Source organism: Aplysia californica, unplaced genomic scaffold (assembly GCF_000002075.1).
Source record: "Aplysia californica isolate F4 #8 unplaced genomic scaffold, AplCal3.0 scaffold00606, whole genome shotgun sequence".
Taxonomy (NCBI): domain Eukaryota; kingdom Metazoa; phylum Mollusca; class Gastropoda; order Aplysiida; family Aplysiidae; genus Aplysia; species Aplysia californica.
This window is the reverse complement of record NW_004797876.1, coordinates 97,621-111,255: the sequence shown is the minus strand read 5'-3', so window position 1 is coordinate 111,255 and position 13,635 is coordinate 97,621. Positions and strand designations below refer to the sequence as shown.

The 13,635-nt window shown below is 40.7% G+C and overlaps 1 long non-coding RNA gene across 1 annotated transcript; it reads right to left on the bottom strand.

Annotated features, from left to right (window-relative positions):
* Window positions 1-10,610: 10,610 nt before the first annotated feature.
* LOC106013011 lies at window positions 10,611-13,238 on the bottom strand. The gene is made up of 2 exons (XR_001185219.2): window positions 13,008-13,238; window positions 10,611-11,651 (listed from the first exon to the last, which is right to left on the bottom strand). It is a non-coding gene; the product is annotated as an uncharacterized LOC106013011 (long non-coding RNA).
* Between the last annotated feature and the right edge of the window lie 397 nt (window positions 13,239-13,635).

Here is a 13,635-nt window from a genome sequence, read left to right as displayed (position 1 = left end):
TTTATAGTAACATGTCTTCACACACTAAAACTAAACACTCGGAAGGGGGTTACCAAGTGTTAGTGTTACCGATGGAAATGTTCGTAAATCTATTGTTTTTGCATTTAATTTGATAACAAGAAGGCTAGATCTACGTTCTTGATTGGTGGATATTCAATTATTGAATTAACCAGCCTTTTGTTATGTAGGCCTATTCTTAGACTTAGTTAGACTTACATGTCACCTGATAATTGGAGAAATGCCCTGCCCCCCCCCTTCTTCCATCCACTTACTGGACGCATACATTGTATTTCCCCAGCCACTGGTTTTTTTCTCAGCTAATTTAATGATAAATAAATCTAGAACTAGATCTATATTATACAAGATGAACCACGGTTGAACAGTATGTTGATTTAATTCAAATTTTTAAACCCCCTGAGCAGAAATCTTAATTTTCTGAACCAATATTGATGACTTTTTCTCCACATTATTGTCCATTTCTGAAATGTTTGGAAGGGTTTTACTTTCTAAACTAATTCACTGTACAGAGCCTGAAAAGAGCTTTAATTTGATACATAATGCAGCCTTGTTGTAGCACAATTTGTTGATTTTTATATATGAATTTTTTTCCAGTCGGCAGACGTTATAATTATCACTCAATAATGGCAGGTTTTTGGGCTATAGGGCCCTGTCATTGAGTGTTGTGAGAGGTTTTAGTAAACAATTTTCATTTGGCCTCGTAGAGCTTGCATTGAGCTTTATTTTGATGTATGATTTAGCCCTGTTGTAGCTTAAGGTGAAGGTCTACAGTGAAAACGAAAAGCTAGACGGATAACTTCCCATTTACATTGTACTTACTTGTGATAACCATACCCCATGGAGATTTTCTTCATATGTGAGCGATACATTTCATTTTTCTAAAAATGCTTTGGTTGCCATGGAAACGGGTAAAACAGCCGCCTTCTTGGATTTTTTAGTACATTTCTCATTCGGTATCCATCCAACAGTCATGAAAGTTGGCTCACAGACCTTCATCTATATATATATATATATATATATATAGGCTCATTTTGTCTGATTTTCAGTTCACTAAATGAAAAGCTAATTTTTTACGAATTTTTGAAATTTGTGTATGTACTTTATTATGCAATTATAAGCCCTCCCCTAACATTAAAAAAATATTTTTAAAAACTTTGTAGTACATTTATTTACATATGGATGGGACAAAATGTGTATTTGATGGTAGTAATGACATGGTATAAATTTGAAGTATGTCACACAAACCACATAGGAGATTTGTAACTTCAAATGTAGAAAAATTGGTTTTTGAGAAAATAAGCTTTTTTTTGCAAAAGTGCACTTGCCTTCTAATGTCATGATGTTTCCAGCCGCAAAAACAATTTAAAATAAATTAAATTGAGCTAGCAGCATAGCTTTGGACCACCCTCTAGTTCTTCCAACTCCCTCTCCTTTCTAGTTCATTCCATGAGCCTCAAAGATCTTCTCTTAGACAGTTTCTCCTCCTTATACCTTTGACTGCAAGCAATCCGCATTGCTGCCCCTTTGTGAGTGTCACCAAGCAAGCTGAACTGGTACGCTCTGTCTGTTCATACAGCTCCCTCACAACACTGCTACCTTTTGGGCCATGGTTGAACTCTGCAAAGGCCTGACCACCAATGATTTATTTATAGAGGCACCAGCCATCCATGTCCTCTGCAAAGGCCTGACCACCAATGATTTATTTATAGAGGAACCAGCCATCCATGTCCTCTGCAAAGGCCTGACCACCAATGATTTATTTATAGAGGCACCAGCCATCCATGTCCTCTGCAAAGCAAGGCCATCTGCGTAGAAAACTATACTTTCTTGGAAGAGGCAAACTTAGCCTTCAAGCAATTGCTCCTTATGACGCTAAAGACTTTCATTTTCATTTTGAGTGGCATGACCCTGGCAGCGAAGTAGCAGGTCGGTATTGGACAATCTGTCATATACTGGCTTTAAATGACCATGCAGAAGACTGTAATCTAGTCTGGTCTTCACCATTTTGCGATGAGGGCCTGGATCCGTTTCTCCTTTTGCTATGGCTGCCCTGTAAAAGCACCAGGATGCTTCGCCGGGTGGACAGTGGTCGTGCATGTGTTGTTCATCCGTGGAGTAGCCGTGATAAATTCAGGCCAATATTATGAGTCTTCTTGTCTTTCACACTGTATGTACCCCCTACAGCTCGGTACTTCTGCAGTTTGTCTATGGCTTCTTTGGTGAACCGCCCATACCCTTGTCACCCCCCCCCCCCGGCCGAATACCCCTCTTCCTGTCAGTAGTACTCACAGAACTAGGCCCTCTGGAACCGTCATCCACCTTCTCGCCGTGCCATTGCTTCTCTCTAGCAACACGAAGTTGATGCAAACGAGATCGCTTTCCCTTTTCCCCCATCCCGATTGCAAAAAAAGGCAAAAAGTTTTTTACTATAAATTATAAAGTGGAGTCCACTTATCTTTATATTATAACGAGTCCGGAAAAAACGAGAAGTCTGTTATAAAGGCACTATTCTAAAACCCTGTTTTTTTTCTCCTCTTTACCTTTGTAAATAAAATACTGCTATAGCGCTATCAGACAAACGTGCGAGTCGGTTATAGCGGAATATTGCTGCTGCTGTGCACAGCGCATAGGCCAATTATAACATATAATGCAAAACCTCGCCAGCTGAGAAAGTTGTTGGTGATCTTGCGAAACAAGGAATAGGAAAGCCCATGTGCGTCAACAGTGAAGGTCGGAGCAAGAGTAGGGAGGGTGTGGCATGCACAGACAAGCAGAACGCATCGCGTGATAGGCCAGCGTTAGTCTAGTTTAGATTATCAAGGCCTACTATGCCTTTCACTTCTCCGATGCGGGGACGGAGAGGTCACAGCAATGTGATGGATGGAGCGAATGTGTGACGTGCGCATGCAGACAGAATGCACCACAGGGTGGGGTGGGGTTGGGTGGGAGAAAACAAAGCGGGCAAGATAGCCCAGAGCCCTTTCTTTCTGATCGCCAACGCCGAGCTGTCAGTTCACATCGCTAGATCTAGCGTTAGAGAAACAAACTTGATTCGATTTTTGATCAAGTAAGACCTAGAGGTCATGTTGAAACATAATCATCATCAGGGGAGATAGCAAAAGGAAAAAAAGAACTCCAAACTCATAGATTAGGCCTACTTTACAGTTTCCCTGGAATTTATTACTGGATCCCTTATAGCGAGGATCCTGCTATAATGGACATTTTGCTCCGGTCCCCTCCCTCTCATTTTAACAGGATTCCACAGCAGTGGAGTCCACTTATAACGAGTCCGGAAAAAACAAGAAGTCTGTTATAAAGACACTATTCTAAAACCCCGTTTTTTTCTCCTCTTTACCTTTGTAAACAAAATACTGCTATAGCGCTATCAGACAAACATGCGAGTCGGTTATAGCGGAATATTGCTGCTGCTGTGCACATGGCATAGGCCAATTTTACTATAATGCAAGACCTCGCCAGTTGAGAAACTTGATCTTTCGAAACAAAGAATAGGAGAGCCTATGTGCGTCAACGATGAAGGCCGGAGCAACTGAGTTGGGAGGGTGTGGCATGCGCAGACAAGCAGAACGCATTGCGTGATAGGCCAGTTTAGATTATCAAGGCCTGCCATGCCTCTCACATGCGGGGATGGAGAGGTCACATCAATGTGATGGATGGAGCGAATGTTTGAGTGTGACGTGTGCAAGCAGACAGAATGCACCACAGGGTGAGGGGAAAACACAGCCGGCGAGTTAGCCCAGAGCCCTTTCTTTCTGATCGCCAACGCCGAGCTGTCAGTTCACATCGCTAGATCTAGCGCTAGAGAAAAACCTGATTCGATTTTTGATTTAGTAAGACCTGGAGGTCATGTTGAAACAAAATCATAATCCGGGGAGATAGCAAAAGGAAAAACAGACACCAAACGTTTCCCTTGAATTTATTATAGGATCCCTTATAGCGAGAATCCTGCTATAACGGACATTTTGCTTCGGTCCCCTCCCTTTCGTTATAACAGGATTCCACTGTATTTATCTAAATAAAACTGTATTTGCAATTTACAACAGGTTTTAATTTTTGGTTTGTACTACCTAATATATATGTATCTATTATCTATTTGTGGTGGCCGAATTTTGCTATTCAAAAGGCTTTTTAATGGCTGCATCGATTGACATGCGGTTTTCGCCAAAAATTTTAAAAAAATATTCTCCAGATCATGGCGCCCTTGGTTTTATCAGTTTTGAGAGTTTTGCTGCAAAAAGCTAAATTTTGTTATTTCGCCGATCGCTTTTGTAGGCCGACGCTTCTGTCTCTGTAATTTGAGAAAATCCGCAAGTGATATTTCGCGAGGCGCATTTTGTTTTGAGAGTATAGATCCAGACCTAATTTATTTTCATCTCTCAATATTTATTTCAGTAGAGTGTAAATATAGTAGGCCAATGATATTTCGCGAGGTGCATATATATCGTTTTGAGAGTATAGAACAAGACCTTCTAATTTTTTGCATCTCTCAAGATTCATTTCCCCATTCCAGTAGAGTGTAAATAAAGTAGGCCAATGACTTTTAGCTGATAATAAAGCGCCGATCATTCCTTTCATCGAAAGGGGGCCCCGCTAGTACAGTATAACACTAATAACTCGAATAGGTTGAACACAGAAGACAGAAGACTCGAAATCACGCAACTGTGCCTGCCATCCACTTTTGTTTCCTTCTTGTCTTTATAAGATAATTACGCGAAGCTCGGACACTAACACGGAATAATTGAACTAATTACGCCGCCGTAGAGGTGTAAAGTCAATGTTCTTTGAGGTGCACTTGAGACAAAATAATAATAATACATGTAATTTAAAAAAACAACCACTGAAAATAGGCAAGGTAGGTAAAAGTAAAATACCACCTTCCCCCTCCACAGAAGCAGCTAGCAGCTGTGCTATTTTTAAAGCGCTTCTCAACACGCGTATACTCACACATCATAAAGCATCCCATTTTTCATTCACAATGGCTTCGACTTCAACTAGAAACAAAGCATATATATATTTATATTTATATAACAAGAGCAAACACTTCCAGTTAGTCTACTCTACCCCGGTACTGCTCCTCATCACTACTCTAAGGTGTCGAATAATAAAAGGGGGGAGTGGACAAGTGGTCCAAAATTAATAAAAGGGGGGGGGGGGGGGGTTGGAATAAAAGGGGGGTGGCACATTCAACCTCATACCCCTGTACTAGTAGTAGTAGGAACACATCTGTTTTATTTCTCCTTCAGAGAATAAAAGAACAAGAGATCATGAAATGTTAGTGATTTTAGTAAGTTACTGTGACAACTTTTCCCATTTAGGAACAAACCAGTTTCACAAAAAAAATATAAACCAATGTACAAAAGTTTTTAAAATGCACAGAAAATTGAGGAAGCCAACCTGTTACCGCTACTAATACTGAGGGTAATTTGCCATATACCGTACCCAAAAAAAGTTTCATTCAGACAGATCTAGATTCTAGATAAAATGTTTCACACGATGGTCTGTCGTGGCAAGCTGGAAAATAATAATGCGCGCAAAAAAAACTGAAGATTAATGTGGGGGCGGCGCTTATTCAATACATGTACCTTAGACGCTCACCCCTGGCCCCGGCGGAGGGAGGGAAGATGGGCGGACTACCCGTCTCCGAAGAGGAAAGTCCAGGTTCGAGCCTCGGTTTGGACACAGATTTTTTTCGTCCCCTCCTGTCCTCCCAGCAGTAATGGGTACCTGACTTCGAGCTGGGGAAGTAAAGGTGGCGTGGAAAGGAACTAGCCACCCTACCACAGTACGCCGAAGGCCCTGGAAGTTGTATCCTCATTAACAAGGCAATCCCCAATGTCTGGATCGGATGTGGAAACAACTTTACCTTTACCAACTACATACTCATTTGTACCGCAGTAACTCATCAAAGTCAAAGGGCCCTAAAGTAGCAATCTTTGCTGCGGCCCTTGATTCTCTGACATCGGTTTATTAAAGAGATTGTAAGCTTCTGGTGTCTTTGACTTTGAGGTTATGGTTACATGAATTTACATTCTTCCGTTAGCCTACAACTACAAAAGACGCGAGTTTGATTCACGTGAGCGGAAAATATGTGTGCCACTGAGTTCCTCTGACTTTCACACACACTCCCCCCGGGTTGGCCTTGGCTGTCCCCATGGTTTTATGCACCCCGTATAATTTAGCAAAATTTGATCAATTTTTGCATAATTTCAGATTATTTTCCTTTATCATTTATTGCTAAAATTAACTGAATCGCATAATTTCACATTTTTGGGCCCAGTTTGCCTACTTTCAGAATTTTTCTTGCATAAAACGACGGGGACAGCCTTGGCACAGTCATAAATGCAATTGGCCAAGTTATTTTTTTGTTGGTTCTGATTCTGGCCTCTGTGAACTGCGATGTAGTATCACGTATCGGTTGGCGCGTTGCTGTCGCATTCGGGAGACCCCAGTTCGATTCCCGAGCGGGGAGAATTTTTACAGAGAATCAATCTTTCTTCTTAGTCTTTTTGTTGGGATGTTGAAGTAACAAGGTAAAAGTAAAAGTAATTGTTTTATTTTTATATTTTATCAACTCGGCAGACAATTACATCCAAACAAAATTTACATCGTACATCACCTTACTTAGAATAAGTTAGAAGCAAACTGAACAGTAAGGCATGAATTTTTATTGTTCATAATGTGTTTCTATATATACCTTTACATTTACATAGCAGCAGCAGAAGAAAGGACAACACACAAAGTTTCTGACATACACCATACATCACAGGGTACAAAAGACTTCACTTTGCAGACATTGCAATATTCTCTCTCTCTCTCTCTCTCTGAAGAAATGTAACAAAATCATTTCCCACCCATAACTGTATACCTCTGATTACTCTGAATGGAGACAACAACAAATTTGCTATGAACAGCCAATCCTATTACAAAGGCGAGCATAACAGAAATGTGAAAACTTATGAAGTTGGATATTGGAAAGAGAAGCATACACCTGTCCCCGGGGTTTTATGAACCCTGCATAAATTAGCAAAATTTGATCATTTTTCGCATAATTTCTGATTATTTTACTTTATCATTCTTTGTTAAAATTAACAGAATCGCATAATTTCACATTTTAGGGCTCAGTTTGCATAATTTCAGAATTTTTCTTGCAGAAAACGACGGGGTCAGACATACATACTTTTTTCACTTCTGACACTTACACTACGATCCCTATTAGATCTTTGTCGTCTCAATTAATTTATACATGCAGAACAATAAAATAGAGAAACACAATAGCATTAGATTATATAAGTCTATGGTGTATCAGCTCTTAAAAAAGGCTCACAACGTATGAATGTGATTCGATGGTTTCAGGGTAAAGACAAGGCCAAGAAAATAATGGATGGATGGAGTCATCGAGACTCTTCAAAGGCACACTATAATAATAATTATAATATTATAAGGGGGAGGCCGCATTACAAGCGAGAGAGCGAGGCTGAGCGGGAACGAGATGTAAAACATAATTCTGTTTAAATGGTAATACTAATACTAATACTAATACTATGAGTATGATGAACGGTTCCTGCAGGAGTCTCGCCAGCTTTGAGCGAGACTATAAGTATACTTCGCTATGTTTCTTCTCGCTACGCGCTCGGCATGGCTCATTTTGAGACAGACAGCGACGCCACCCTGCCCCCCCTCATTTCTTTAGTGTTTGCAGATTTCATCCCCCCGGCTGTCTAAACTACTAAACTTCTTCACGTGAGTCTAGAAAATTACTCGCCCCATCTCTTGAATTTGAATCGTGTTTCTGACCTATGGACCAGCCATTCAACACACCAGTTTTCACCTCAATTGTTTCCCGCTAGCTTGCCGCTTATTCCCCGATTGAGAAAAGCAACTCATAGTATGGCCACCCCCATGTTTATCGCTCATTGCTAGCTTCAGCTTTCACTTGTGAGTGATGTGGCCTCACACTTATGACGATCTAAAAAGCAATACACCTGGAACACATGAGACAATTACAATTTACATTATCCATGATCTCCCCTTGACACCTTGCTGTATACTATTATTACTACATGTATACTATAAGATAAGAGGACAGAAAGCTCTTATTATAATCTAATGTTTTAAAATATTTAAACAGCTCATTCAAAGAAAAGAGAAATCCACTACACCTGGAAAATCACAATACCGGTACACATAATTTACATCAGTCCAACCATTGATAAAGAAAATCTAGTTATGTTCAAGTATGGTAAAGAAAAATATATCGACCCAATTTTGGTCATGTAGTGCTGTGGAAAAATCAGGACTGACATTTCATAGTTTCATAGACGGGCAGAAATAATAAAGTGAAGAAAGCAAAAAAAGCAGGGCTTTTTAGAGGCACCTTCCATCTACAGAGAAAGTCACGGTGAACGTTGCGATGATGATGTGCAGTTTTAGTGTAAGAGTTTATTTACAGTTCCAGCACTTACAACACAAAGAGGAAGGTTATGTAAGTGCTGAAGATTAAAAGGTGTTACAATAACAAGAGAGTAACAAACACAAAAGAGGTGAGAAAATTGAAAATGACGATAGATGTTGGATTTGGATGGGAAAGAAAGAGCAAACAAACCACGTCAGAGCACCTGCCAACCCCCCTATCGATGATGTTAAGAGGGGGACACAGAAAGGACAAAACATTTAAACTTTTTTTGGGGGGTAAGTGTTTTAGGGCGCTCGCAACTGCATAAGGTCATATGAGAACGCAGGACACATTAAACATTTTCAGTCGGTAGGAAATTTGGAATTTTGGTCGGGTAGTGGCCGCAGCCCACTCTTACCGATTTTGGACCACCAAGGGATCTTTAACGCAAGCAACCTGCATAAGGGACCTCTGAGAATAGATCCCCCCCCCCCCTGCCCGGGAAGGCTAGGTGTAGATCTCTCCAACCAGAAGATCAAGGGTGTGGCTGAAAGTAGTAAAAGACAGCAGTAAGAAGGAACCAAGGAGTAGCAGTCGAAAGGCTGCAGTCGGGAGCCCAGGGGAGGGGGCAAAGGGGTTGTTGAGGGGATTGGGGGTGGGGGCAGAAAGTGGAGATGAAAGCAGACAACAGAACATTGCTTGAGAGCAGGAAAGGAGGTGAAAGGAGACAATTTTGAGAAGAAAAGTTTCCATTGCTACCCGGATTCGAACCCGGGACCTATATATTTGAATGAGAGGCGAACACCTTAACCTCTAGGTCAAGAGAGCCCCCATTTTAACTTTTAACAGAAACGACTGAGCTGAGTTTGGTCTCCATTAGCACTCAATGGAAGGAAGGGAAGATAACATCTGCTGTTACATTCACTAAAACTAAAACACAGGCACACGTCACGGCAATGGGTAATGCACAAGAGATTGTTTCAGTTTGAGTAAAGAGAAGCACATCGACACAGTAATGGCCATTTAGTAGGTACCAGAAACTAAATTTTCAAAGTAGTTGTATGCCAAATTTATCAGTTCCATTTGAAAGGCCTATATCGACTGAGCATTTTGGTACCATTCTTTAACTTTAACCTCTCAGTCAATTTTTAAGAAAATGGTAGTTGTTTTAAACTTGATCAAATTTGTTAAAGTCAGTCACTGGCTGCAACCCCATGTTTGACAGACAATAAAAGAGTACCAACAGCACTAAACATCTCCACATTAACAGAGTACAATCACTATAACAAATATATGGAGCCTAATTTTTTTCAAGACTGTGAGATCATTACAAATCAGTATTTTATCGCCTCAAACACGATGATCTGTCGTTATTTCGACAAAAACACCGAGCGTTGACCCCGCCAGCGCCGCACCGGGCGAGTCAGCTCTATACTGTAGTGTACCCCGCGTGCGGGGTCACATGCTTTCTGAGTCTCGCGGAAGGATTGATGAAAAATAATTCCAAGCTGATTACTTTATTCTAATAGGAAATAAGCTGATCTTTTATTACATATATTTTTTAGGCCGGCATTTTTCATATTATGGGTAAAAAGTGACCTTTAAACATTTTGACAGTATTTTTAAAAGCTTTCTATTTAGACGCCAAAGGCAAAACATATACCACGGGAAAGCCCGTTTAAAGCTCTACAGTCTCCGCCAATGAAAAGACGGTATTTAATCATCCTTCGTTCCGCGAAGCATTTGAATGCACCCGTGTCAATTTTTCAACCGGCCGACGACGCATTCCGATCGCGAGGGGCTTCGCTTTCGTCGGCGATTCTCCAGCTCCTACTAATCGGACATAAAAACAACTTACACCATTGTAACGAGGAAAAGCTGAACTTTTACAAGGTGTACGGCACTTGGTGTTTTATAGCGAAAGAGCAAAGAAACAGCGATCGGAATTACCCTGATACCACGCGATCGGAAGGCCGCGAGTGCCTGCGAGGCCGTGTTTACGCTACCTACATTTAGTGCTAGTAAAAAGTCAGACAGACAGACAGAAACAACACAAGGAAAGTAAAGACATATGTATCATGTATGTAGGACTCTACCAGTGGCACCCTCCAACCACTTGCATGCAAGAAATGAGACAAAAGTAACCAGTCTTAATAACACACACACAACAAAATTGATTATACATGGAAATCTTTTTGTTACAATGTACAAATTTTGCCATGTACAAGTTTTTATTATGATTATTATTATAATACCGGTACAAAGAATACAATAAATAAAGTAGAGGTCCTGAAAATCTGCCTGTTGTGCGCGTGTGTGTTTTTGCTAGGTAGGTGTGTGTGCTGGACTACATATATATTACATGTAATAACAGAATATTATGTGGTATAACATTTTATAAGAGACGGGTCGGGACTTAAAAAACTACATCCAAAGTTACAAAATGTCACAACATGGAACGCAGACATTTGTGGACGTAACTGGCGGTATGTGTCACACTCTCTCTCTATATATATATAAAATTTTAAAAAATGTAAACATACTTTACATACGCCCCATCTTCGGCAAAAGCAAAATACGAAAATGATTCTATTTTTTTCATGAGGCTTAAATTTTATCGAGCTGAGGTACAGACAGGTGGCCAGAACTTTATAGCACAAGTACACAACAAAAAGATTATAATGCCCTGAATTCACTCACATTCTCAGGTATTTTCAGTTCAGGTCATTATGTCTGCAGTTTTTACCATTTCTGATTGATTCATTTCTTCTTTTGCAAAAACCCGTTTCAGATTCGGCGAAACCCAATCACAACGAGACTGCCAAAACAACAAAGAGGACAGACAAAAATAATCTGGAACAGGTTCCATTCTTGTTTGGGAGCTTGATCCAGTTAGAACGATCCACTACTGTCAGGAACACATGGTGGTTTTTGCTTCCATAGTCACTTACTACTTCAAAAAATTACAACAAAACAAATCACACCCGGTTCTCTTTATCCACGTTGCCGTTAAGCGACACGCCCGGCCTGATGCCGGCCAGCAGCTGTTTGGGGATGGCGGGTCGGGGGGAGTTGTCGACCAGTGACAACGGCGACCGAGGCTGCAGCCCAGATTTTGAGTTCAAAGCCCCGAGCCGCTTGTCCACCAGACCCTGGCCTCGGCACTTCAAGACACACTGCGACTTGGGCGTCTCTCCCAGCTCAACCCTCGAGAGAACCGGCTCTGTGGTGAGGGGGACAAAGATAACAATGAATGATAAATCACATCTCTATACATAACATATGTGAATAATTGATCAATCATATATATAATAATAAATAATAAATCACATCTATAGTGTATAGATAACTAATAACAGTAAAATCACATATCTATAGATAGCAATAAATAGATCATTATATCTATGATAAATCACATCTATGTACAGATAACAATAAAATCACATATAGATAGCAATAGATTTAAATAGATTATATCTATGATAAACCACATCTCTATAGATAAATAACAATAAATGATAAATCATATAGTATATAACAATAAATGATAAATCACATCTATAGTCCATAGATAACAATAAAATCACAATATCTATAGATAGCAATAAATAATAGATCATATATATATATATGATAAATCACATCTCTATAGATAACAATAAATGATAAATCATATCTATGATAAATCATATAGTTTATAACAAAAAATGATAAATGACATCTATAGATAAATAATCGAATTACGGATCCCTCAAACAACTATGTATGTATGTGTGAACCAAACAAAAATAATGTAATGATAATACAGCAGAACACGGCTATAGCGGGACTTTTGGTTCCAGGAGAAAAACCGCACTGTAGACGAGTTCCCGCTGTAGGAATGCAAAGGGGAAAATTACCGAAAAATTCCTAAATATCCACACGATTATATCCCTTCCATATCCCTAAAATTTGCGTTATATATTAGTCTTCCTTTTATTGTCAACTTTGTTGATTATCTTGGCCTTTAATTCGAGTGAGAAGCAATTCCTTTATTTAGTCTTCGTTGGAAGTCATCTTTTTCTCGGTTTGTTGCTTGTGCTGTCTATCGTACCGGTACGCCTACAGTAATCTGGTGAAATGGATGCACGCGTATAGATCTACATCACTTTTGGAGTGGTTCACGTAACGCATCTCTCCGCACTATCTCTCCCTGGGCCTACCTACTACCTCACCTCTCTCATCTACTGGACTAGCCAATCACAACGCCGCATCGCTGACTGCCTGTTGGGAGCCCGCATACAGCCCCCCCCCCCCAACCCCCCCAACCCCCGCTAGAGCTCGCTCGATCTCTCCCGCTGTATCCTCGGGACTTTCCTTTCCCTGCTATATCAAAGCATCAGTAATTGAGTTTACATCTAGGGTGAAAAAAGGGGATTCTGGTTAGGTCCCGCTGTAGGGTTTAGCGGGTGCCGATATAGTCATGTTCTACTGTAATATAATTTAAATAAAAATAGATTGTATAATTTATATATATATAAATAGAATATATAGCGCTCTGTCCCATACAGAGTATAAGCTCTGTGAGATAATAACGAACCTGTGCTGCCAGCAACAGTGGATGACAAGCTCCTCAAGTCCTCCGTCTCAAACACCTGCCCTCCCAGCAAGTGGCCGTGGTTGTCGCCCGAGGCGCTTCCGTCGGGGCAAAGGCGGGCCAGCGGCGTGGTCTCCCCGGCGCTGAGGGGGAAGCTGAAGTGGTGGAGGGAGTCCCCGTCCTGCTCACTTGGGCATGGCTTGTCGGGGCTGATCACAGAGTCGGGGCTTCTGGTCGACACCCCTTTTTTTTTTTTTTTTTTTTTTTGTGGGGGGGGGGGGGGGGGGGGGAGTAAAAAATCAATGTATGTTGTTGCGCAGTAATCAGGCTCTTTACCACCATGTCAAACTTACATTTTTGCCTTGTAAACGGCTTACGGTAGCCTGCTTACTCCTGGCTTTGGTGGAAGTAAGGTTTAATCTAAAAGACAAAGTGGTGCTGAATGACAACATGAGCTCTCTCTGTGCACAATGTGTGTTAAAATATAAGACAGTTGCACATGATGTAGTGACGTAAAGTGTCTGGGTTTTCTTCTTTATGCTGAGAGGGTGGGGGATGGGTTTGGGTCGCCAAATGAACTGTTCTTGAAAATTAGAATCAAGTGTTTTACGATCAGAATAAAAAAAAAATT